Raw genomic sequence first — 27,129 nt, 5'->3', positions numbered from 1 at the left:
ATCTCAGCATGTGATCCAGTCTTGTTACCCATACCACTTTTCTAACCATATCCTGGCCATAAGGACCTTGTTTTATTCCTCAGCATTATTATACTCTTTCTGCTGCAGGCAATGTTCTCAATCCAGATCTTCATGGAACTAAACTCGTCATTCTGGTTTTAGTTCAAGAATCACTTCAAAAAGCCCTTCTCTCATTTCATATCAATAGTGGTGGTGGCTTACCCATACTTTCTACAAATACCCGTTACACACTAGCTAGCAATATTTTTATTTTTTTCACAGCCTTTATCATGAGCTAAAATTATTTTATTCTTGGAAAATAAGCTCCATTACAACAGAGACCCTACTGTGCTGGGCACATTCATCACATAGTAACTATCTGTTAAGTGAATGAAGGTTAAAGATCCTGTTAGTACTAAAAAGCATTTGTTCTACCATAGTTCAAATATGCCAAAGTCCACTAAAAAAACTTTAAAAAACTGTAATTGTATGATGATTTATTATCTTCTTGTTCCATCAAAATACATAGAAAGACAAAGGTAATGCAGATTACAAAACAAGTATAAGGCAGTACTCAATAAAACCCACGATACAGGTTATATGGGCCTGAGCTTAAATGTTAAAACTGAATTTGCCACTAATTAGAGCCCAAAAGAGGCAAGAGTAACAGAACTTTCAATAGAAAGAATAAGAAATGCCACCACCTCAAAGTAAGTTTTGATGGAAAGTATATCGATATTTGGTGACGTTCTTAAACTAAAATAAAAAAATCAAAATGTAATAACTGAGAACAATATTCTGATCAGAGATTCCATTAAAAAATCAGGTATGCTGAAGGGAACACTGCTACTCCATCATTCTCATCCCTATGTCTGAGATGGTCTGGAACACAAAAACAAAGGCCAGACAATGGAACTCAGTAATTATGACCCAGTTCTGCAACCAAAAGGGTCAGAGAAAGAATGAAAACAACAATGAAGAAGAGACTCAACAAACATACCAAATACACACTGACAGTATTCAGGTAAACACTCAACATGGAATAATTTCTCACTGACCTTAGGGTTGGTTATGTTTCTGAAAAGCTGACAAAAACAGCAGCTGATGATGTAAAAATCTCCTAGAAAACAGAGGCAAAGGCAGGGTCTTTGAACTTTCTGGACGAGAGTTTCCGAGAACCTGATGGAAATACAGATTCTCTTACCAGAAAAATGCATGAGAGAGCTTTGCAGAATTTCGGGACCAGCACTGTGGTGCAGCAGGGTAAGCCGCTGCCTGCAATGCAGGCATCCCATAGGAGCACCAGTTCCTGTCCGGCTACTCCACTTCTGATCCAGCTCCTTTGCTGAAGTGCCCGGGGAAGCAGCAGAGGATAGCCATGTGCTGGGGTCCCTGCACCCTTGTGGGATACCCGGATGGAGTTCAGGCTCCTGGTTTCAGCCTGGCTCAGCCCCGGTGCTTACAGCCATTTGGGGAGTGGACTACCGGACGGAAGATACCGCACTTTCTAACTCTGCCTTTCAAATACATATCTTATTTGGGAAAAAAAAAAAAAAGTTAAACATTTGAGAAACAAACCTAAAAAACCTGCTGACTTACCTTCCTTAAGAGTGGCAGAAAAATCATCCCCTATGAAAGAGAAGAAACTGCTCAGGCAGTTTTGGGAAATGCAGACTTAGTTTTTGACACAGTCATGAAGTCATTTAAAATTTTTTATTACCAGGGCTGGCTGTGTCGCAGCGGGTTAACACCCTGGCCTGAAGCACGGGCATCCCATACAGGCACTGGTTTTAGTCCTGGCTGCTCCACTTCCGATCCAGCTCTTTGCTATGGCCTGGGAAAGCAGTGGAAGATGGCCCAAGTCCTTGGGCCCCTGCACCCGCGTGGGAGACCTGGAAGAAGCTCCTGGCTTCGGATCAGCTCTAGCTGCTGCAGTCATTTGGGAAGTGAACCAGCAGAATGGAACTTTTCTCTCTGGCTCTACCTCTTTCTATGACTCTTTCACATAAATAAAATAATTCTAAAAAAATTTTTTTCTTATTTTCATCAGAAAAATTAAAAACACAGAAACAAGGGATGGTATTAATTAGGCAGAAATAGTATGTAACCATCTGATTCTTTTTCAAATTACACTGGTGTTTATAAGCTTTTCTATAAAAGATTTTAAAAAAATCTGGTCTTTGTTTTTTTTTACTGTCTCCAAAAACTAAGGAGAGAGAGCAGACGGAGATTTAAGAGAAACCTGGATTAACATGGAGTTTTCATTTGTTTCTAGGGAGTCAAAGGAACCATCTTTTTTAAAATCAAAATTTGAAAAGTTGGTTTACAAATATAGTATCGTACTATCTCAAACTGTGGTTGGCAAAACTGTAGTTGGAGCAGGATTACTCCGCCAAAACTTAAACAGATGTCTTTTGTAAATTCTGGAGCAGAAAAAGCTAAAAAAATTACACAAGGCATAGGACTGAATACAAGATTCTGTAACAATGCAAATATTTTTCTTGAAAAGGAGATCATAAAATAGATGAGCTTATAAATAAATTAAAAAGTTTTCAAATAACATTTCACTCAAAGCCAATAAACCTAGACATTACACATACAGGTACAATCAAAGGCAAGCGTAGTCCCAGACATCACAAAGTTAGCAATCTTTCAAGAGGAGGAGGCAACAAGCAAATACAATCAAGCAGAGAAGGTAACACGTGGGGTAGTCAATGGATACCTTGCTATTTTTCCTCCCATTTTAAAAAACTTAAATATAATTATGTATTAAAATATATAATCACATATTTGATTCAGTACGTTTTGACAAGTTATGGATAACATCACTCTTTAAGTATTACCCAAAACCATCATCCCAGAAATTTCTCACATGCTCCTTTCCATCCATTTGCTCTCTCTCAAACAGTTGTACTTCACCACAAATTCATTGTGTTTTCAGGTGTCGTATAAATGGAATCAGAATGCTACTTCTGCATCGGAGTCTGGCTTCTTCCACTTAATGTTTCGGAGATTCATTCACAAAGTAGTAGTCTATTCTTTCTTACTGCTAGGCAACGTCCCACTTTATGAGCATTACAACCCACTCTCCTGTTGAGGGCCTGAGAGTTGATTCCAGTTGAAGTAGTATTTTTTTTAAAAGACTGTCCATTCTTATAAAATGTAAATGAGCACTCTTAGAAAGGTCTTTGTAACGATAACTGTTTTCATTCTTTGGGTAAACGCTTAGCAATTCTACTCCCAGGTTACAGAATTACCGAGGGGGCGGCGCTGTGGCACAGCAGGTTGATGCTCTGTCCTGAAGCACCAGCATCCCATATGGGCGCTGGTTCTAGATCCAGCTGCTCCACTTCCAATCCAGCTCTCTGCTGTGGCCTGGAATATCAGAAGACGGCCCAAGTCCTTAGGCCTCTGCACCCACGTGGGAGACCCAGAAGCTTCTGGCTCCAGATCGGCACAGTTCTAGCCATTGTGGCTAACTGGGGAGTGAACCACTGGATAGAAGACCTCTCTCTCTGCCTCTCCTCTCTCTGTGTAACTCTCTCAACTAAAAAGTAAATCCTTAAAAAAAAAAAAAAGAACTACTGAGGCCAGTGCTGTGGTATAGTAGGTTAAGTCTCTGTCATCCCACATGGGCATGCTGGTTGCAGTCCTGTCTTTTCCACTTCCAATCCAGCACCCTGCGGATGGCCTGGGAAAGTTGTGGAAGATGGTCCAAGTGCTTGGGCCCCTGCACCTGAGCGGGAGACCCAGAATACACTCCTGGCTTCACATCAGCCATTTACGGAGTGAACAAGCAGATGGATGACCGGTCTCTTTCTGTCTGTAACAGCCTCTCAAATAATTAAATGTCTTTAAAAAGAAAAAAAAAGAAAAAAAAAAAAAAAGAAGGAATCACTGAATTTTTATAGTAATTACCATTCAAATTCCCACCAGCAGTATTTAAGAATTTCAGTTGCTCTGTTATCATATTTGTTTTTAAGGGCTAATCTTAACACTGCACTGGGTGCTGTAGATACTAGTAAACAGGACTGTCCTGCTCTCAAAAAAAGCTTGTCTAAATGATTTATGGGAGGCCCCTATAACTGACATCTAACTTAAACCTGGATGGATTACTAAGCAAAATGATAGGCAAAGAGCAGAAGTGTCTAAGAGCAAAAAAGTGTATAAGGGCTAAAAAATGCACATATGTCGTTTTTATAATGCTATCAAAAAATAAAGCTAGAACAAGTTTTGTGATGGCAGGATTATGCTTTAAAAAAAAGTGTGAAAGCAACATAGGAAACACAAGCTTAAAAAAATTAAGACCTGAAAAGGTTACCCGTGATAATTAAATTTCCTTACTATATTGCTGTCACTTTATCTTGTGTGCCTTCACAGCCATTTGTCATTTGTTTCAAGTCTATTTCCCCTGGTCTATTTGGGTTCACACCTCCACGTCCACAGTGCCTTGCATATGAGAAGTATTTGACAAACATTTCTCGATTACTGGAATCAGGGGAGAAGTTAAGTAGGAGCATTCAGAGACAGGAAGAAAGGCTTCTGAAGGGTATTTTGTTACAAGTTTTTCCAATGCTGCATAACAAATTACCACAAATATAGCATTCATTATCTCATAATTTCATGTCAGGAATCCAGACAGTTTAACTCTATCTTCTGCTTAGGGTCTCCCATGGTTGCAATCAAGTTGTCTCCACTGCTGGGTTCTCATGTAGGGGTGGGGAATGTCCAAGACCTGTGAAATCATATGGCCTGGCCCTGCCAAAACAACTGAATGCAGGACTCAAAATTCAATATATCTCGAGCAGGCTAATTTTTAAGTTGATAATTTTGTATGGCCCTCAAATGACATTACAAATATGCAGAACACCCTTACCAGAAAAAGGGTCCCCACCCTTGATTAGGGGAGAATCCACTTCTAAGTTTACTGAAGTCTCTTGACAGAATATTTCTCTGACACTACAGGACTGAAAGCCCTTGTCTCTTACTGGAGCATCTTGGAGGCGAGGCTGTCTTTAATCCCTGGAGCATGGGCCTCACTCATACTGATGCTTGTTTTATGAAACCAGCAAGCAAAGTCTCTGGTCCAAGACAGCTATGAAGACAGGTGTATTATGACACATCATCACGAACGCTACTCACATAAGCCAACAACTGAGACTCTGTACACTACTCTGTTCTTCAAATTCAAAAGTTATCAAGAAACACACTTACCTGAAATGAATTCATCTTGTTAAAAAATGTACATAGACACTTAGAACTTCAAGAATTTGTTTGCAAAGTATAGCTTAATGTTTTACATAAATAGATACCAAAACTTGCCAGGTTAACATATGTGAGGGTACTTCAAAAAGTTTATAGAAAAATAGAAATAAAAGATAAGCTGGGGCCGGCACCGTGGCATAGTAGGTTAAACCTCCACCTGCGGCGCCTGCGTATCATCTGGGTGTCAGATCTAGTCTCAGCTGCCCCTCTTCCAATCCAGCTCTCTCCTACTGCCTGGGAAAGTGGTAGAAGATGGTCCAAGTCCTTGGGCCCCTGCACCTGCGTGGGAGATCAGGAAGAACCACCTGGCTCCTGGCTTTGGCTCGGCGCAGCTCCAGCCATTGCGGCCATCTGGGGAGAGAACCAACGGAAGGAAGACCTCTCTCTCTCTGCCTTTCCCTCTCACTGTCTGTAACTCTACCTCTCAAATAAATAAATAAAATCTTAAAAAAAAAAAAAAAAAGCTAAGCTGATTTGAGTATGAAAAAATTTTGAAATTCACACAGTTTTCATAAAATGCATTTTCCATGAACTTTAACACTCTTCATTTGAGAGTTTCAAATTTCTTGTACTAAAATAAATTGATATTTAATTCCATTTCCCCACAAACTTTTGAAACACCTTGTTACTCACCAAGTAAATGGGAAACATACCAATGTCACTAACAGAAATTATCTACTATGAATGACAACATATGCATGAGACAATCAGGAAATAAAACTAAAGGTAAGGAATAAAATTCAAAAAAGGGAGAATAAAAGCAGAAAAGTGAAAAGCATATTATAATACCAGTAATCACTTCAAGAATGAAAGGTTTTCTATTCCTTTTCCTTTACCCTGTTACTAAGCTCTGTCAGGCTACATAAAGTACCAAATCTCGTGTACGGGGCTATGTCTCCCTAGTTCAGAGACTTCATGTACAACCAAAAGTCATCACTAATGGGGACAGAAGGCAACTAAGGTAAACAAAGTGCAAACCTGTTAAGTCACCCAGCTACAGTTTGTGTTTCAATCAACTTTTTATAAATCCTGCCATCTAGTGGCAGATCAGAACAAAAATAAGCATGACAGATGGATTAACTATATATTAAGTACACATGGGGCAGGGGTACATTTTATTAAAACAATCTAAATCCCATCTCACCAAGTGATCACAAGAAAACTGTCCAGAGAATCATGCTACAGCCTATTTTATAACTTAAAGTATGTTAACATATGTGAGAATATGTTCAAGCCTAGTATAATTATAGACCTTTAACATAAATGGTTGTAGGGCCAGTGGTGTGGCGTAGCAAGTAAAGCTGTCGCCTGTGATGCTGGATGCCTGATGTCCTGGCTGCTCCACTTCAGATCCAGTTCCCTGCTACAGCCTGGGAAAGCAGTGGAGGATAGCTCAACTGCTTGGGCCCCTGCCATCCACTTGGGAGACTAGGATGAAGCTCCTGGCTTTGGTTTGACCCAGCCCTGGCCGTTGTGGCTATCTTGGGAGTGACCAAGTGGACAGAAGATCTCTCTCTGTCTCACCCTCTCTCTGTATCTCTGCCTTTCAAGTAAATAAATAAATCTTAAAAAAAAAAATACACATTAGTGGTGGTAACAACAACAATACAAATCCTAAGGAATAATCTGTCGCTCCCCCTCTTCGCGGAGGAACGACACAGGACCCTGCGCTGTTCTTTTGTCTGCTCGGCCCTCCCCGGGTTTGCTGCTGGTTCTTCCCGGGTTGGCTACCGACCCTTCCACCTCCGTGGAAGGGCGGTGCCCCCTGCCACTTTCCCCACTTCCGCAGGGGAGCGGCACACCGCCAGCCGGCTCTCTTGGGGGCTGCTCAGATGTTCCTCAGGTGTTCCTGGTGCATGTTGTCTCTCTCCTCCTTTATAGTCCTCTTCCACCAATCCCAACTCTGCTACCCACACGCTGAGTACGCTGCTCTCCTCCAATCAGGAGCAGGATCAGCTCCTGCAGGTCATTGGTCGAACTGGAGGCAGCTGCGTAGATGCTGTTTACTCCTCTCCCAGCGCCATATTGTGGGAGAGCAGATGCATAGATTAAGTCTTAATTCCAGTAACTTAGTCTAGTCCGAGTTGCTCCCCACAATAATCAATTTTAAAAATAATTTTTTCTAGGTCAACTCTGAAGGAAAAGATGCAAATACATAGAAAGAACACTGTATTCATTTATGTACAAGTCAAGTGCAACTGAGTCTTAGGCCTCTCTCACTAACCTCTGCACTTACAGACATGTGACTCATTTGGATTCAAGATCTTCCATGAGCAGAGAGCAAGCTCTAAGGATCAGACAAAATACTTCTATCTCTACTTTGAAGCATCAGAGTTGTTCAGATGCTAAAAACATCTTGCAGACTTTTTACAACTACTATCTTCCCACTTAAAGTGAGATGCACAAATCAAAAAGAACAGAGCAAAACTTCCAAGCGTGTATGTGGATATTGCAAAAAAATTAGTGAAAGTATGTAATCAAAAGTGAACTTTAGGAGTGGGAATTTGTACTAGTGATTAATTCACTACTTGGGATACCTGTACCCCACATCAGAGTACCTGGGTTCAAGTCCCGACTCCATCTGATTCGAACTTCCTGCTAATGCTCACCCTAGGAGATGGTGGTGATGGCTCATGTAGATGGTCCCACCACCCACATGGGAGATCCAGACTGAGTTCCCAGCTTCTGGCCCAGTTCAGCTGTTGAAAGCATGTGGGGAATGAACCAGTATAAGGGCTTTCAGTCTCTCTCAAATTTAAAAACCTTAAGCATAGTACATGTAATAAACTAATTGGAAAGAAGGAAAAAACAATGAGAAGGTAACAAAAACATATCAATAAGAAAATGATAGTATTTTAACCCCCCCTCAAAAACAATCTGAAAAAAGTCTAGGATCACATTTAAAATAGTCTACTTGACAAAATTTTGCCAGTGATACTTTTTATTCAGCTCAATCCAATTAATACTGAAATCTAAAAAACCTAGGCCTAAGGGACAAGCTTATCTGTTTTCTCTCTACATAGCACGAATACATATCAACATATTCATATATTACAGAAAAACAGCAACATTATATTTACATTTATTTACTATTATTAGGTACTAGCTAACTCATTAGGCATTATATAATTATGTATAATGTACTATACAAACAGGATTTAACTAACAGTCATTAGATATATAAACATGTATTATAATAATGTAAGTTAAGGAGCCATTAGGGGACTGGTATTGCGACACAGCAATTCCAGCATCCCATGTTGGACTGCTGCTTCCAGTCCCAGTTGCTTGGCTTCCCATCCAGCTCAAAGATAATGTACCTGGCAAAGTAGGTAGAGGATGGCTCTGACACCTACATGGGAGACCTGGATGGAGCCTCTGGACTCCTGGCTTTGGCCTGGTCCATTCACATCTGTTGCAGCCATTTGGGGAGTAAACCAATGAATGTGTCTGTCACTTTGTCTTTCAAATAAATAGTAAATAAATGTAAGTTAGGACATAATCATACTATACAAGTAAGATTTTTAAGAAACATCATTTATAGTAATAATATTCTATGACCCTTGTTATAATAAAAGAAAAACAGTCATTTGGCCAACTAATAAGCACAAGAGTGAAATGAACAACAATCTGCAGAGAATATTCTGGCATGTAGGGTAATTAACAAGGGATCAACTAAAATAATCACTTAATATAAGCAATGTATATTTAGTCTTCTTGGGACATCTTTAGCCTTTAAGACTTAGGGGAGGCATATTTACAAGCTGACAGCATTGAAGAGTTTAGTGCCACGATAGTCAACTGAGTCACAAAGACAAATCCGAAGGGATATTCTTTTAAAAACTGTTATTATAATGTAAATATGCTTCATTTAATAATGCAGTAATTCAAATGAATCAAGACAAAACTTGCAAGGCTGTCAGTTCTAGTTTTCCTCTATGACTCTGGAAAAGTCACTTAACATTCTCAGGCTCCTCATCCACAAAATAAAGCAACCAGATCATGCTTTTCCCAAAATGAATTGCAGGAACACTGTTATGGTTTGCAGGTGCCCTAAAAGGTCACACATTGGAAACTCACTCTCCAATCCAACAGTGTTGAAAAGATGCTTTCAAGAGGCAAATGCATAAATGAGGATTAATGTTACCACAGGGTGGGGTTCAGTCAGAATGCATTTGTTACATACTAAAAAAATGAGTCCAGCTCCTTCTCCAAACTCTGTTTCTCTGCCCCTACTCTTCCGCCTCCCACCACACAGTAATGCAGCAACAGGGCCCTCATCAGTTGCAGTCTCAATATTTCAATAAATCTGTTCATTATAAGTGACCCCATCTCAAAATACTGTTATAGCAGCACAAAATGGACAATTTTTTTTTTCTTTTTGACAGGCAGAGTGGACAGTGAGACAGAGAGACAGAAAGACAATTTTTTTAAAAAAAATCCTGCAGTGATTCCTAAATATGAATACTATAATAGCAGAATACATTAAAATTGTGGTAAGCAGGTTTTTTTCAAATTTAAGTAGTTGTTAAGTTATTTGTTTTGAAATGCAATTTCTGGGATCTGTCACCTGCAAAACACACTTTGGCAAGCACTCTTAACAATTTCTACATTTTTTTTCCGTTAAGAAAGTCATTCTACATTCTAGAAAAACTATCCTGTTTTTTATTTTTTTTTTCTAACAAAGTATCAGCAAATATACTAAAGAGCAAGCTAAAAAGAATACAAGGAGAGTATATCAGTTTTCTCCACCTTCTGAACCATGTTGAAGAAGATGATAATATCAAACTGTATGACAGCTTAGTATTCTCAAACATACTTAAAGTAAGCTTATTCATTTCTTAAAAATAATACATTAACTCCTTAGAGATTAGCATATTTTACCAACTCCATTTTAAAACTTATTTTGAGAATTATAAATGTCACAAATACATTCAAAGAATTTCAGATGGACTTAATTTTTCCCTCTGTTTTACAAATAGCATTATACCATGCTCTCAACCTGGTGGAATCTAGCATTACAGTTATAATTTTTTGACAACATTTTATCATGGTAACCTATCAACATTATAGCCAAGATATTATACTTATTTACTTCTGAAGGCAGAGTAACTAATTATGACACTAAAAGATTAAGAATCTGGGCAGGAAGGAATAAAAATGAGAGGCTCAGTCATGCAATGGCTGGAACCACCAGTGGAAAATATTCTTGGGTCAAAGCCTTAAGATGGTATAATATCCCATTACATGTCAAAGAACCCTTCCAACAAGTATAAAGATGCTTTAAAAAGTTTATGGAAAATGGAATTATACTTATTTTGGTGAAAGAATTTTCTAGGCAGGCATACAGGTTAAAATCGATTAAGTCTGTGAGCTGGAAGACCACGCCTTCACCACACTCCTGTGTGACCTCGTGCCCCTACCTGGCCACACCTGGGTGCCCACAGGCCAATCAGGTTAGTTAACCACTCCATTTTGGAAGTGGGTTAAAAGCCTGGGACACGGTGTGTCAGTGTGTCCGCACTCTCCTTTTCCCTGCCTCTTGCCAGGAGGGGGCTTGCTGTAGCCCTGTGCCTCCAGGATGCGTGGCCTTTAGGCCATCTGCCCCAGGCTTCCTGGCTTAGATGCTCCTCCACGTGGCTGGTTCCTGGTGCTCGGTATGAACCCAGATTTACCTCTGTCTCTCTCTCTCAGATAAAGCTCTCACTCTCCTATGATTTCTCTCACTTAAAAAAGCTTAAAATGTACCATGCTGCTTCGTTTATTTATGCCAGTATTTAGAATTCTTCTCTAAATATTAGGCAAGAACCCTCCCAGGCTTATTAATATTGGGGATTTATTAATAAACATATGGTGATATCGTATGGCATCCCAAATGTCGATAATGGATGTGGCACCCCAGAGGGGACTTCTGGGGAACTTTAAGGGACCACATTTTCATACATATTTAAGGGGTCATTTCCAGTATCTAATCCATGTGTGATTTTATCATAGTACACATTTTCCACAAACTTTCCAAACAGCCTTCATTATATGCACTATTATCACTTCCACTTCTGCCTCTGAATCTTAGATTCAAGAAATTAACGTGATACGAAACAGGTTCTACTTCCCAGCAGACAGAATGGCTCTCATTCAGAAATGAACAAACAACAAATGCTGGCCAGGATGTGGGGGAAAAGGTAGCCTAATCCACTGTTGGTGGGAATGCAAACTGGTAAAACCACTGTGGAAGACAGTATGCAGATACTGCAGAAATCTGAATATAGACCTACCATATGACACAGTCATCCCACTCCTGGGAATTAACCCAAATGTAAAGAAATCAGAATACGAAAGAGTTACCCATATACCCTTGTTTATTGCAGCTCAACTCAAATTAGCTAAGATGGAATCAACCCAGATATCTATCAACTGAAGACTGGATAAAGAAATTACGGTATATGTACATCATGGGCTATCATACAGCAGTCCAAAAAGAAATGATATCCTGTCATTTGCAACAAAATGGATGCATCTGGAAACAATTATACTTAGTGAAATAAGCCAGTCCCAGAAAGACAAATACCATATATTCTCTCTGACCTGCAGTAACTATTAGCATACTTAAAAGGTAACCTATAAGAGTGAAATTGACACTTTGAGATACAATGATTTTAAACAGCTCTTACTTTGACTGTTGAGGAAGTTTTTTGGTTTTTTTCTTCATACTATTTGTTGAACTCTTTACTTAGTGCAGGGTTAATCTTATGAATTAAATTAACTGAAAATAGATATTTGTGAAAAAAAATGGGAATAGGTGAGGGAGGAGGAAGAAGGGTGGGAGTGTTGGCAGGAGGGAGGGTAGGAAGAATCATTATGTTCCCAAATTTGCATATATGAAATGCATGAAATTTGTATTCCTTAAATAAAATTCAAAAAAAAAAGGAAGAAGGAAAAGGAGGGAAAGAGGGAGGGGCCAAATTTTTAAAAGGAAGTCATGCTGCGTAAAGCATTACTTTTACACTAGAAAGTGGTTAACATATAGAACTAATAACACGAAACTATACTTTCATTCATCGAACAAATTTTCCTAACTTTAAGGTAAACAAGTATCTAAGTTCATTTCTATCTTTTGATATTTGTTCAGAAATGAGAGAAAGGTGTTTCATTTTATACAAGGCCTTCTATTTTAGAATTTGAAATTGTTCTATGGCATTTTCAGTTCTGAAGCAACTCAGTTGCATCTGACACATGCCTTCAGTGTTCTTTATAAAATGTGGTAGGCAAATACTCATTGTGAATCTCTGGCTTCCACTATAATTTTTGAAAAAGTATTTTGATTACAGCACTTAAGAATCTTAATTCCTGCCATGTGATAAAATTTGCAGGTAGGAGCAGGTTAGAAAATCAAGTATTAGCCAATTCCTTTCTATTCTCTAGGAACTCCAGCATATCCTCAGAGAGGGAAAACCAATAGCAATTATTCTATCTAAACACATAAGGATTTTCAGCGTTCTGGCAGATTTTGATGGACTGATCCAAATGAATAATTTAGAAGGGAAAAAGGTAAATCTAGAAAAAATTAGGGCTGAGCACTGGTTGTGACTGTCACTCTAGGCATGTCACGGACCATCTTTAGTCAGCACCTGTCTTCATTCTCCTCATAACAAGTCTCCCTTTTTCTGAAACACTGTAACTGACCAAAATTTAAAAATAACACTTGAAAATTTTTCCAAGCCTCAATCTTTCGGAGAGGAATGGGTCTAACAGGTGGTTGCGCTGTGGCGTAGTGGGTAAAGCCACCGCCTGCAGTGCAGGCATCCTATATGGGCACAAGTTCAAGTCCCAGCTACTCCACTTCCGATCCAGCACATGCCCTGGGAGAGCAGTAAAAAATGGCCCAAGTGCTTGGGCCCTTGCACCCATGTGAAACGTGGAAGAAGCTCCTAGCTTCGGATTGGCCCAGCTCTGGCAGTTGTGGCCACCTGGGGAATTGAACCAGAGAGGGAAGACCTCTCCATAACTGCCTTTCAAATAAATAAATCTTTAGAAAAGAAAAAGTCACTCTTGAGGTTGACTTTATTGTTTAACATATCAAGTAGTACTCCCTCTTCTCATGTATAAAATAGGGGAAATAAAATATCTCATAGGACTGTTTTAAGGACCAATAAGCCACAAACTGGAATAAGACATCTGCAACATGTGTGTGTGTGTGTGTGTGTATATGCGTGTATAAAGTTTTCCATTAGAAAAGAAAAAAGTAAACTCAGTTAAAAAACTGTTCAAAGACATGAACAGATATTTCAGCAGAAATAAAAATAACCGTGTTGTGGAAGAGCCTCCGAAGATGGCCGCTCAGCAGTGCCACCCTTGCCTACAGAAGCAGCCTGCTCTTCCTGGCACTGAGCCAAGGGCACACCTCTTTCTCAACAGTAGCCTACAGCACACATGATGCTATATACACACCCACTCAAGCCCTTAGTGACTTGCCAGCTTCCTCCCTCTCATAATGCTCCCTCTTTTCTAACACAGCAGCCATGTTGCAAGGCAGCCCAAGCAGCTACATAAACCAGCCAAAGTCCCTAGCTGAGCTACCAATTAAGATTCTAGATGACTGACAGTTGTTCAGGCATCCAACACATTCTGACTCCAGTTGACTGCAGTCTATGGTGTTTCTAAACTACTGTAGTCATGCAAGCACCCAGGCAGATATATGAAGCAGAGCTTCCCACATAACCTACAGAACTGTAAAATAATAAAGTGCTGCTCTGTCACTAAGTTTTATGGTGGTGATATTACTTTTATAAATATCTAATATATTATGACAAAATTCTACTCCCAGTCATATATCCTAACACACACATACATCAGAAAAGTTTTATTATTCATAATAGCACTGTTCATAATAGCAAAAAAAATCCAAATACTTAATAAATGTAAAAATGCAAGTCAAAAACAATGTATTTATAGAAGACTATCCTTTAATAGCCAAAGTAAAACTTAGCAATCTATTGCTTAGATACATACACACCAGGACATTTTAAAGTATGGCAAAGGAAAAATTAAAACAAAATTCAGTGTAATGGTTTCCTGGTGCCTTAGGAAAACAAAGGTAACAGGGTACACAAAGAACATGGATAGATGTGAAACTGGTAATAGCCACTGGGCTTGGTAGTTGGATAGGAGATTCACAGGTGTTCATTAAGTTTCACAATAAGACAGTATATACATTCTATTTTATAGTCATGTTGCATTTAAAATATACTGCATTATGAATGTATTTGCAACTGTTATGAGTCATACCAAAGTTATAGTATCAAACCCAAGTTACACAAACATCCAGAATGGTTTTTATTTCAAAAGGAAAACCTTTCATATAAAGGCTGGTTGTAATGGACATTTCACTTTAAAAATAGTAAATTCTAAGCCAACTAAAGTATTCTAAACAGGAGAAAAAGTTTCCCTTTTTAATGAACTGACTCATTTTAACAACCTTCAAAGAAATCGTTTATTTAAGCAGAGTCTAGTTGCTCCTCAAGCTCATTTTTCTATTTGAACACATGATTGGCCTTTACAGCTTTAAGATCAGATTTATTTCATCTACCTCATATAGTTTCATTATTCCGTTCCTTTAAATGCCAGAAAGCTGCTTAGCATGTTAAAATAAAAGCCTTATTTAGTTGTGTCTAGAGTAAAAATCATCTTAGGATTGAAATTAAACTTCTGTGGAGCAAGTTAATTTAATTTTAAAAATTAAGAAAACAAAGTTTTAAGTGTCAATGTATTCAACTGTTCACGACAATAGATTTTCAAATTTTTATTTATTCAAAAAAACTTCTTGAGAGGCAGAGAGCATGCACAAATTAGTGTGCAGCAGTAGGCTCCTACCCACTGGTTCACTGACCAAAGATCCACAAAGCACCAATCTGAACCAGGCTGGGGAACTCAATCCAGTCTCCCACGTATGTAGCAAGGACTCAATTACATGAGCCCTCACTACTGCCTACTGTATCAGCAAACTGAAATTAAGAGATGAAGCTGGGATTTCAACATAGGGACAGGGGCCAGTGCTGTGGCACAGCGGGTTAAAGCCCTGGCCTGAAGCACCGGCATCCCATATGGGCGCCAGTTCTAGTCCCAGATGCTCCTTTTCCCATCCAGCTCTCTGCTATGGCCTGGGAAAGCAGAAGATGGCCCAAGTGCTTGGGTCCCTGCACCTACATGGGAGACCTGGAAGAAGCTCTTGGCTCCTGGCTTCAGATCGGCACAGCTCCAGCCACTGCAGCCATCTGAGGAGTGAACCAACAGATGAAGACCTCTCTCTCTGTATCTTTGTCTTTCAAATAAATAAAATAAATCTTAAAAAAAAAAAAGAATGCAATAGGTTAATTATTAAAAAAAAAAAAAAAAACAACAACAAAAAACAGGAACTTCGATGTGAGTCTCAGGCATCCTAACCGGTCTCAGCCACTGGGCCAAATGCCAGCTCCATATTAGATTGTTTAAGTCATATTATTAAGTTTTTAAGCAAAAACATTTGAGCTCATTGCAGCATACCCATTTTAGGACTCACATGTTTATTATATGGCTATTATTATATGGAATAATACATAATTAAAACACCAACCAGCCATTTTGCAATGTTCAATTCATAGTAAAAGGTAAAAATGGAATATAATGGCTTATTTGACACTCAGCATCTACAATATTCAATGATCCTCCCCCCCTCCCCCAGTAATTAGACACAGACAAAGCTATTTCCATTGCAAAGACACTTTACTGGAGACAAGCAACCCACTTCATTCCTAATGACTACTTTAATTTAGTATCCTTTAACCTCTTATGGTAAAGTTTAAATGAGATCAGTCACAGCTGCAATGGGTCCTTAAGGTGTTGCTTAATTTGCATATTAATTACCTATAATAATAAAGTTAAATTAAAAGCCCAGTAAGCCAAACGGCTCATTAACCCAAACCCCACCCAAATTCATCATTTCATCAATTTGGTATAGTCTAAGTAATGCCTATACATACAATCATTTCAATTCTTATTTTTCCTTCAAACTACGATGTAGTGCTCACGCTCAACTCAAATGCCAGCTTCTAAATTTTTACTTCCATCACTGACATTGTCTTCTTTCATTTATAACCTCAAAAATGACAAAGAAACCTTTAGAGCTCGTATGGTTTTTGGATATTATCAAATCTGTCTTCTCTTAATTAACTAGTTCCTTAACAAGTGATGTTAAAACAATTTAAACTCAAGTTTTTGTACCTGGAAGGCATACTCATGAAACTACAATCTCCGTCAAAGCTCTTCCAAGGGTATCTAAGCCACTCATCTCCCACTGCTGATGACAATCAATACTCATAAAAATCATTCTTTTGTAAACATTACCATCTCCTTTCTTCAACATCAACTTTTGTAAGGTTAAAATGATACCTTTATGAAAGGCAAGAGTATGATACACATTCACTACACATATGATTTTACTGGCATCACAGTCAAGTTCAAGATTTAGCATAGTACACGATAGAGACTTGCTATATTATTGACTACCAAAACATAAAATCTTCTTTGAGTACTATGTAACTAGTACCGTATGGGATATTATAGGTAGAAAAGATGTTCTTGCCTTAAAGGATCTTTAGTTTTTCTGTATAACAATAATGACAATGAGTTATTATTATTCATTAGAGAGGAAAGGAGGAACAAAATCACCACAGTGCTTCTCTTTTTTCTTCTTTTTTTTTGGAAAGGCAGGCAGAAAGACACAAATGAGAGAGATCTCCCATATGCTGGTTCACGCCCCAAATACCAGGACTGGGTCAGGCAAAAAATGGAACTCAAAGTTCAATCCCTGGTCTCTCATGTGGTACCCGGACGCAACTATTTGAGCCAACCATCACCTGCTGCCTCCAAAGATATAGGTTAGCAGGAAGCAGGAAGTGAAGGCTGCACCAGGACTCAAACCCAGACACTCCTCTATGGGATGTGGATATCCCAAGTGGCATCTTAAAGCTACCCCACACATGTACCCCCACTCCCACTCCCCAACAGTACATTATTAGAACAAGAACAGACAACTTGGTCTCTGTGTGTTTTTACATTTTATGTGTTAATGTCTTCTTCAAAATGGTAGTCTATTTAGTCAAATGAACAGTTCTAAGCAAAATTTAAAGTTTGTTTTATACTGTGACTAAAAAAACCTGTATCTTTCTTTCACACATAAGGCAAATATGCTATATTAGGTTGTTATTTCTAAAAGAAGTATACTTAGTATTATTTTTTAAAGATTTATTTATTTATTTATTTGAAAGGCAGAGTTTACAGAGAGAGGAGACAGCAAGACAGAGAGAAATCTTCCATGTGCTGGTTCACTCCCAAAATGGCCACAATAGCCAGCGCTGGGCCAGTCTCAAGCCAGGAGTTCCAGGAGTTTCTTCCGAGTCTCTGACGTGGGTGCAGGGGCCCAAGGACTTGAGCCATCTCCTGCTGCTTTCCCAGGCCATAGCAGGAAACTGGACTGGGAGAGGAGCAGCCAGGACTTGAACCGGCATCCATGAGATGCCAGCGCAACAGGTGGAAACTTAGCCTACTACACCACAGTGCTGGCCCAATCAGTTTTAACATAAACTTTAAAATGAGCAGTGGTTGACAAAAGGCATCACTTAAAAACTAGTAATTTTGCACTTATCAGATTACCATTTGTCTCTTGAAAGACAGTGACATGTCCCCCTCACTGCTTCTTTATTCTCAGTATCCACCCAGAGAGTCAATCTTTCTGGTCAGTTAGTGCCAGAAGAAAACGGCAAGGTTATCCGGTGACAATTTAAACTCAAGTTCCAGAGTTTAGCTTCCAGATAATTTTATCTCAAGTGATGAGAAAGATGCCTTCTCCTCTTTCCAACAAGCAGTTCCAGCTTTAAAAAAAAAAAAAAAAAAAAAAAAAAAAAAAAAAAGGCAGGCAACCGCCTCAGGTGGACAAAAAGCCTGGTTAAGTCAAATTACTTCTGAATTTTACGACCTACATACTCTCAAAAATCCTTTGACTAACAAAGATGAATCAAAAATAATTGCTGAACAAAAAAGCAAGACTTGTCATAATTCCATTGGTTTAAAATTGTTTAAAAGGCAAAATAAAATTATATTACTCAGAAATTCAGGGTTTTACCACCTATGAGAAGAAGAGATAAGGGACTGAGAAAGCAAACACCAGGACTTCTGAGCGAGTGCAGTGACCTTGATCTGGGTAACGGTCACGGAGGCATTCATTCTCCTGTACATCAGACTTATACCTTTCAGGATGTGTTAACTATCACTAAAAAAATGACCAAAACTGAATACCTTTCACCTATAAGAAAAGCCTTTGCAGAACATATTTCTTGGCTGCTGTTTATATAAACATGTTATGACTTATTTTCAAAGAATATCTCAAAGATTACAAGAACCCTGCCTTCCAATAATCCTGTACTCCATTATTTTTGCTGTAGATTACAAGATGATATAATTATCTACTGTAACAATAACACCTTCTTAAACAGATTATAGTCTACTTTATAGGAGTTACCAGTGTTCTAAGAATAGGCACAGTGCATTAAGCCACCTTTTCCAATACTGGCATTCCCTATCGGAGGAGTATGGGTTAAGTCCCAGATGTTCCGCTTTTGATCCAGCTCCCTGTTAACACACCTGAGAAGGTAGCAAATGATAAGTACTTGGGCTACTTAAAAACTCCCACATGGGAGACCAGAATGGAGTTCCTGGTTCCTGGCTTTGGTCTGGCCCCAAACTGGCTGCTGAAGCCATTTGGGAGAGTGAACCAGAGGCTGGAAGCTCACTCTTTGCTCTAATCAATCAACCAATCTTAAAAAAAAAAAAAAAAAAAAAAAAAAAAAAAAAAGGAATGGGAATGAAGTAACAAAATTGGAATGGTGGTCACAAGTTGGTTATGATCTTCTTAAACCACATCTGACCAGCAATAAACAATAATTCAGGCTGTGCATGTACTGAAACTTCAGAATTCATAAATTACAAATTGCTATTTGCATTCTATTAACTGTGTAGACCACAGCATAAACTTTTACCTTCAACATTAGGGTGGCTATATATCATATGCTACATTATTTATAACTGGAAGGAAACAAAGAAATACCGTATTTCAAGTTTTAGAAAACAAATCCATTTGAGTTTTTTGTAGATTGGAAAGACTGCTAGATAGACATCACAAAAGAATATCACACCTGAAGAGAAATCTTTAACTACTTAAAAATAACTAATAAACCTGTAAAGCATGAAAAAAATTAAGATAACTCCAAAAGAAAAAGTATTAATCTGGTTGTAAACTAACAATTAAATTTTTTTTTTTTTGACAGGCAGAGTGGACAGTTAGAGAGAGACAGAGAGAAAGGTCTTCCTTTGCCGTTGGTTCACCCTCCAATGGCCGCCGCGGCCGATGCGCTTCGGTCGGCGCACCGCGCTGATCCAAGGCAGGAGCCAGGTGCTTCTCCTGGTCTCCCATGGGGTGCAGGGCCCAAGCACTTGGGCCATCCTCCACTGCACTCCCTGGCCACAGCAGAGAGCTGGCCTGGAAGAGGGGCAACCGGGACAGAATCTGGCGCCCCGACCGGGACTAGAACCCTGGTGTGCTGGCGCCACAAGGTGGAGGATTAGCCTAGTGAGCCGCGGCGCCGGCTAATTTTTAAATATTTCCCTAATAAACAAAATTTCTTTAACTATATCTTTATGCAATAACATTTCCCTTTCAATAAAAAATGAACAGAATAAAGTTTAAACTATTAATTAACAGTCATTATAGTCGAGGTGCACACGATTTTTTAAATCACCAACTCCAAGGAAGCTAAACTAAACCCCAAAGCTCTATCTGTTTGGGTATCTAAACTTCAATTGTCAACTTAGAGTGAGCGGTACAAAGTAACTCCTCATCTGACATTTTCAAACAACTTCTCAAACTACTGCCTCCAAGGTAAGCACAGTGCAAAAAAACAACAAGAAGAAATCGTGGGGGTAAGGAATCTGGGCAGACTACAACTATACCACCTTAGGCATTCATCCCTCTGGTCCTCAGTTTACACAGGCAACCCAAAAGATCCTCTAAAAACTCTTCAGGCTGCTGAATCCTGAGCCTGCTCTGAAGGTACAGCTATCCCCTCCTAACTCCCTTAACAGGAATGTCTTAATACTTCCAACCTATTTACTATCACTTTCTTACCAACACAATAAATCTAAATAAAAACATTCAATTGGATTCATTCAGCTACTCCCAGTAAAAGCCCCATTTCTAAAAATTCTCCTTATTCAGACTTAAAAAGGAACAAAAAAACTTAAGGACCATATCAGTTTTACTCCCCCTTTCCTATATCAAAGCAAAGTAATCAGCCATCATTCAACTAGTGAGCTCAGTTGGATACAGCAGGAATGGTGACCAGGCATCTTCATAGGGCAATATTTTAAGATTTAAATCAGTGCAGATGATTTTAAAAACAAACTAAATGGAGGACATTTTCATTTAAGGCTGCCTTGAAGACAGAAGGTGCAATTTAAAAACTAAATAAATAAAACAGGCTTTGGAGTCAGACCTGAATTCTTTAATCCTTGTGGGGGAATACTAAATTGTATTTTCATCTATGGAAATAAAACATCTTAATTCCAAGATACTATCATATTGTATAAGGCACTGAAAATTATGTTATGTATTACCACTTAAAACAAAGTTAACCTGTAACACTAAGGTCCACAGAAAGAAAAAATGGTCCCAGATGACGTGGTCAGTGTTTACAAACAGTAAAACCGGAAACATGAAAGCATCCACCAACTTACGTACTAGTTACGTTCTAAAATATGTGTACATGTCTCACTGGAGTCTATGAAGCATTTCTCAAAAAATTCTAAATAATGGTGAGATATCCTGACAAGTCTACAAATGTTGGTTAACCTAAATTTACCTAAAATATGGGACCTTTTAGGACAACTGCTCCTATTTTAACAATTATTTTTTAAAAACTGTATTGCCACTTTCTATCCACTTTGAAATTCCAATAATTATTCATGGTCAGAAGTAGGTAAAGTCAGGACAAAGCCACCTTCTCAGAAAAGTGGTTTAGGGCACAGAGTGTAAAGCAGCAGGCAGCACCAGCATCCCATATGGGCAATGGTTCGAGTCCCCACTGCTCCACTTCTGATCCAGCTCCCTGCTAAATGAGCCTGAGAAAGCACCTAAAGATGGCCCAAGTCCTTGGGACCCTGCACCCACGTGGGGGACCTGGATGAAGCTCCTGGCTCCTGGCTCCAGCCAGGTTCAGCCTTTTGGGGCATGAACCAGTGGATGGAAAATCTCTCTGCCTCTAACTCTGCTTGTCAAATGTATAATAAATCTTTTTTAAAAAAGTGGTTTAAAAATAAAGCATCCACCAGAATCATAGAAAGCAGAGGGGTGAAGACAGAGTAGCTGGTTAGCCATTCATTGTTTCTGCTTCCAACAGACTTTGGCCCATAAAGTGTATTTGTGGATCTTCTATTATCTGAAAGTGTTTTCCTTTTTTTTCTCCTGTTTAGTAGAGTCTGACAGTAGCCATTTCTGCAGTTACACTACCTCTGGATGAGACATGTCAGACATAACAGGCTGGCCAATAAAAGTCCCCTAATAATTCAAAGCAATTTAGGAGTACCACATAAACTGATTCTAATAATGTCAACATCAATACGCTTCAGAGTTTCACCCAAGATACCAGATTCAGCAAAGTCAAGTCACTTAACAGGACAAAGTTAATGTACAGACTTACAACATACTCAAGTTACTGACCAAAACGTGTAATGATACAATCTGATCTTAACTTGCAGTTCAACTGACAACACAAAAACAGGATTTAGGGGCTGGCGTTGTGGTGTGTAGTGGGGAAAGTCACTGACTGCAACAACATTCTGTGTGGGTGCCTGCTGAGCCCAGGCTGCTCCACTTCAGATCCAGCTCCCTACTGGTGCACCTGGCAAAGCCGCAGAGGATGCTCTACCTCTTCTTCTCTGTAACTCTTTTAATAGATTAAAAAAAAAAGTATTGATACACATAGTGTTCAAACATTATAGAAAACAAATGCTACACAAAAATAAGAGATCCTCTTTATTATGGAGATGGAGAACAAGCATTATCATTCTTCACATTACAGTTAACAACGCGTTATGTCTGTCTCTAAGCAGAATTTTTTTTTTTTTTTTTTTTTTTTGGACAGGCAGAGTTAGACAGTGAGAGAGAGAGACAGAAAGGTCTTCCTTCCATTGGTTCATCCCCCAAATGGCTGCTACGGCTGGCGCACCGCGCCAATCCGAAGCCAGGAGCCAGGTGTCTAAACAGAATTTAAAAGCAGCAATGAACAGATATGATAAAGTATTTTTATTTATTTTCATTTTATTTGGACAGCAGAGAGAGAGAGATAAACAAATCTTCCATGGGCTGGTTCACTCTCCAGATGTCCACAACAGCTAAGACTGGGCCAGGCCAAGGCCAAGAGTTCAGAACTCAATCGGGGTCTCCCACATGAGTGGCAGGGACTCAAGTAATTGAGCCATCATTTAGTGCCTCCCAATGTGTGCTTTATCAGAAACCTGGAATCAGAAGACGAACCAGGACTGGTACACACTGGAACCAATACCAATGGTAGGAGTCCCAACTGCTGTGCCAAATGCCTGCCCCAATAAAGTACATAGGATCTAGGTGGCAAGTATATGGGTATTCACTGTAAAATTCTTTTAGCCTGCGAGTATGTTTGAAAACTTCAATACTTTATATTTCAAGTTAATTTTAGTATTGTTGCTCCCTAAGATCACTAAGTTTTCAATGGAAACAAATGTGATTTGGTTGAGAATATTACCCTTTCCATTCTTTATTTCTGAAAGCATGCATGTGCTGATGAACACTGAAGACAGACCCTAACTACCCCAGGACCCATTCAATGCCTCATGAGAGCCATGATTACTACCCATGGGAGCCACCACACTGACCAGCATGAGAGCAGATTCAATTCCAGCACCCAAGCCAACAGCTCAAGGCACTCCCTGCACCTCTTCCCTGCCTGTACTTGAAACCTAGAATGACCTCACATGCTAAACCTAGGAAAATCATAAAGTACAATGAAATCCATGGAAGCATACTCATTCTGAAGTGTGGCTGGACTACTGTTGCTACTAATCTAACAAAATGACTTTAAGAGTTGGGGCTGTTTGTGTTCTAAAACTCTTTTTAATCCACTTTGTCTTCTTCAGAACTGAGGTCTAAAGCTTCTTTTTTGTCATCTGCAAAGTAAAGAAAAACATGGAGAGCTCAAAGTACAGGAAGTTGTCCCTAACAGCTTCTGTCCCAAAGGTTTATCATTCCTTTGAAAACATGTCTGTACTGGGGCCGGCACTGTGGCGGAGCATGCGGAGTCTGCCTGCGGTGCCCGCGTCTCATGTGAGCATTGGTTGAGTCCTGGCTGGTCCTCTTCCTATCCTGCTCTCTACCTATGGCCTGCGAAAGCGGTGGAAGAGGCCCAAGTGCTTGGGCTCCTGCACCCGCGTGGGAGACCCGGAAGAAGCTCCTGGCTTTGGATTGGCCCAGCTCTGGCCCTGAAGGCCACTTGAGGAGTGAACCAGCAGATGCAAGACCTTTCTGTCTCTCTCTCTCTCTGTATAGAGCTCTGCTTCTCAAATAAATAAAATCTTAAAAATAAATAAGAGGAATTAAGAATACAATAAAACATATCAAGTTTAAAAAAAATTAAAATAAATAAGAAGAAAACATATTTGTTCTAATTAACATCTTTATACCAGAGTTTCTATGGAAAAATTGCACTCCATTTTTCAATTTACAACTTCCTGCCCTACCAAAAAGGCATCTGCTGCTTTTTTGGTAAATGCAGCCAAAACCCAAAACTCATAATTCTCTATAGGGAGGACCCACTTTAACGTGTGAAAGCAGGAAAAGACAGTGCTCTATACTAAAAGGGAGCTTTCCCAGAAAAATCTACGACAATTTAACAAGATATCAGTTATCGAAAAGGTAGACCTGGCTTACTTAATATAAGTGTATTAATAGTTACAACAAAAACATAAAAATTACACTGTGCTCCCAATAAAAAAGGTACAGTTAGGCACTGTTAAACTAGTTGATCAACCAAGTGTTTGGCAAGTAAAACAGTCTCAAACTGCTTCCTCATGTCTGATCAACTCACCTGAGAGGAAAACTCCTAAAGTGGCGAGACTGTAACACCGCTAAATTCTAACACTGCTAAATTCTGAAAACGGGCAGTGTTCAATAAACATATTCAACATCATATGCCACCCCTTTATAACAGCTGGTAAGATTTACAAAATAACTTGGGTGACAAATTTTAACAAGTATAACATTAAGACTTACACAATACAAGAACAACTGTAAAAATTGCACAAACAACTCACAAAGTTAGAAAAACTTCTCACTAAAGACTTTAGAAATGAAACCTGTGAGAGACATGGAAAAGGGGATTTGGGAAAGTGTGAGTAAGCCTGCACAACTTAGTTTGTGCACACAAAACTTAAGAGAAATAGTTAAATATCATTAAAGGTGTATGCCACTGCTACATGATAAAATGGTAATCTGAGCACCTCTCATATAGCACACACACTAAAATGTCAGACTTCAGACCAGTTAAACTGTTAGTACTATTAGTAAGCTTAGGAGAAAAACTGCTTTAGAAATCCCAAGATGTTAGGCAATCTACACACCCTCAATTTTAAATTTCAACAGGAATGATTATAAGAATGAGATGAGAAGAATGAACGACATGTCTAACCACCTAAGCTCTTCAAAAAAAAAGGGGGGCTGAGGAGTACTTTTTGGGATCTGAAACCTGATTGTTTCACAAGTCACCCAAATCAGGCATCACATTAGACTCATACTGACAAACCTCCATTCACAGCAAGGTACAGGGACAGATCTCAGTCCATAAATATTTTTCTTACTAACCAGAATTACTTAACATTATGAGTATAACCATTTAATCAAGAATGAATAAATGGGGGCTAGTGCTGTGGTATAGTGGATAAAGCCGCCTGCAGTGCCGGCATCCCATATGGGCGCTGGTTCGAGTCCCGGCTGCTCCACTTCCAATCCAGCTCTCTGCTGTGGCCTGAGAAAGCAGAAGATGGCAAGTCCTTGGGCCCTGCACCCTCGTGGGAGACCCGGAAGAATCTTCTGGCTCCGGATCAGCCCAGCTCCAGCTGTTGCGGCCATTTGGGAGTGAACCAGTGGATGGAAGACTTCTCCCTCTCTGCCTCCTTCTCTATGTAACTCTGACTTTCAAATAAATCTTTAAAAAAAATGTGAACATTAAAATATGTAATATTATCAATATGAATACCTAAATAGTCCTTTAAGGCTAAAGAGACAGATGTACTTTTAGGTGGATATATATGAATTAGCATTCAAATGGTACAGACTTAGAGGAGGAACCAGAAATGTGTTTTCATACATAGAAATTTAGCAGTGAAACATTTTCTGTGAATGAATGAGTATGTCCTCCAAGGATATTCTTGAAACTGATGAAATCCACGTTTAGTTCTTAGCCGTGCACTCTTTAAGAAAATTTAGATATATATTTACATTTTCCATGAAACAACCAGCTAAACCCTGTCATGATTACCTTATGCAGTTATAGTCTTGAGCTCTGGCTGACCTGATGCAGATTTGTAACCTTCCTTCAAAATAAGGGAAAGATAACAAAAACCATATCCTCATTATCTGTGAATTTTTCTGCAATCTTTAATTTCAGCCTCAAAGTTAAATTAAACAGTAGCTAGTCTTCCACTTGTAAAAATGGTAGTCTTTGAAAATTCACAATTTTTTTTGTTACCCAAAATGTTTGGTCAACCATACACTTCTGTTGTAATTTGGAAAGACAGAACTTTCTCTGTTCTCACTGTTCAGTAAACACTAGCAGTTTTTCACTTTCTAGTTCCAATTTCATTTTTATCTAATTTGCTTAAGTGTTTTAATGCCAAAACTACACAGAATACTGTGTTTCATTAACAGGTTTCAGAGGTATTCTTAGGCTCACAAATACTCCACATTAATATTATTTTCTTCTGTGATTCCAAGTAATATAAATCTTATTAAACAAAGTGTTAAAAAAAAAAAGCCTCAAAAAAAGAGGGATTAAAGACATTAAAGACATCTTGGGAAGAATGTCACAGTAATTAACTGTTTATCCAAACTGAACCCTCTGGTGTTCACTGGATGTTGCGGTATCAATTTTTCTCTCCATAACAGCAGACGGTAACTCCGGCATGTTAATAGATGGGTAACTCACTCTGTTTAAAACATCTATAGATTTAGTTACTCTCAAGAGCGGTCTCTCTAGTTCAAATGCTGAAACAAACCTCCTAAAGTTTCGTTACGTCTAATGAAAGGGAGTGCGGTGAGCTCAAGGCTGACAGGGTAACTAGTTCAGGAGGCATACTCTCAGGTGGGGAAAACTTAACGTGGGCTGGGGAAAGCGAAGGCAGTCTTGCTACCGAGCTAGCGCACGGAGCAGCGGGGTGTCCACACTGGCTGGGGCCGCGTCCTACCGACACCACGCAGGTCTCGCGCACGGGGAGGGGGAACCCTGGGGATCGGATACACGGCGCTGCAGTCGGTTCTCTAGCCCACAACCGTCCTGCAGCGGCCAATACAGGAACTAATGCAATGCTTTCGGATCGCGTGCACAGCACACGGAGGGCTGCAGTCGGGCCAACAGAGTCCTGATCCTGCTCTGCACAGCAACCCAGGATGATTGTGGAACACCGAAGTGCTGAGCGCACTTAAGGCCCTGGGGGAAAACAAAACAAAACAAAACAAAAAGCCACTCTTGA

The 27,129-nt window shown here is 39.3% G+C and overlaps 1 protein-coding gene and 1 long non-coding RNA gene across 3 annotated transcripts in view; both read right to left on the bottom strand.

Annotated features, from left to right (window-relative positions):
- Positions 1-27,129, bottom strand: part of STT3B (STT3 oligosaccharyltransferase complex catalytic subunit B) — a 111,470-nt gene that overhangs the window by 83,075 nt on the left and 1,266 nt on the right. The gene's annotated exons all lie outside the window — the stretch shown is intronic.
- Positions 1-27,129, bottom strand: part of LOC138849409 (uncharacterized) — a 35,004-nt gene extending 7,875 nt beyond the window's left edge. The window contains exon 1 of the long non-coding RNA XR_011388236.1: positions 1,059-27,129. This is a non-coding gene — a long non-coding RNA (uncharacterized lncRNA). The remainder of the gene's footprint in view (positions 1-1,058) is intronic.

The sequence above is a fragment of the Oryctolagus cuniculus genome, chromosome 4 (assembly GCF_964237555.1).
Source record: "Oryctolagus cuniculus chromosome 4, mOryCun1.1, whole genome shotgun sequence".
Lineage (NCBI taxonomy): Eukaryota > Metazoa > Chordata > Mammalia > Lagomorpha > Leporidae > Oryctolagus > Oryctolagus cuniculus.
Note: the sequence above shows the minus strand (reverse complement) of the source record. Positions and strands in the feature narration are given on the sequence as shown.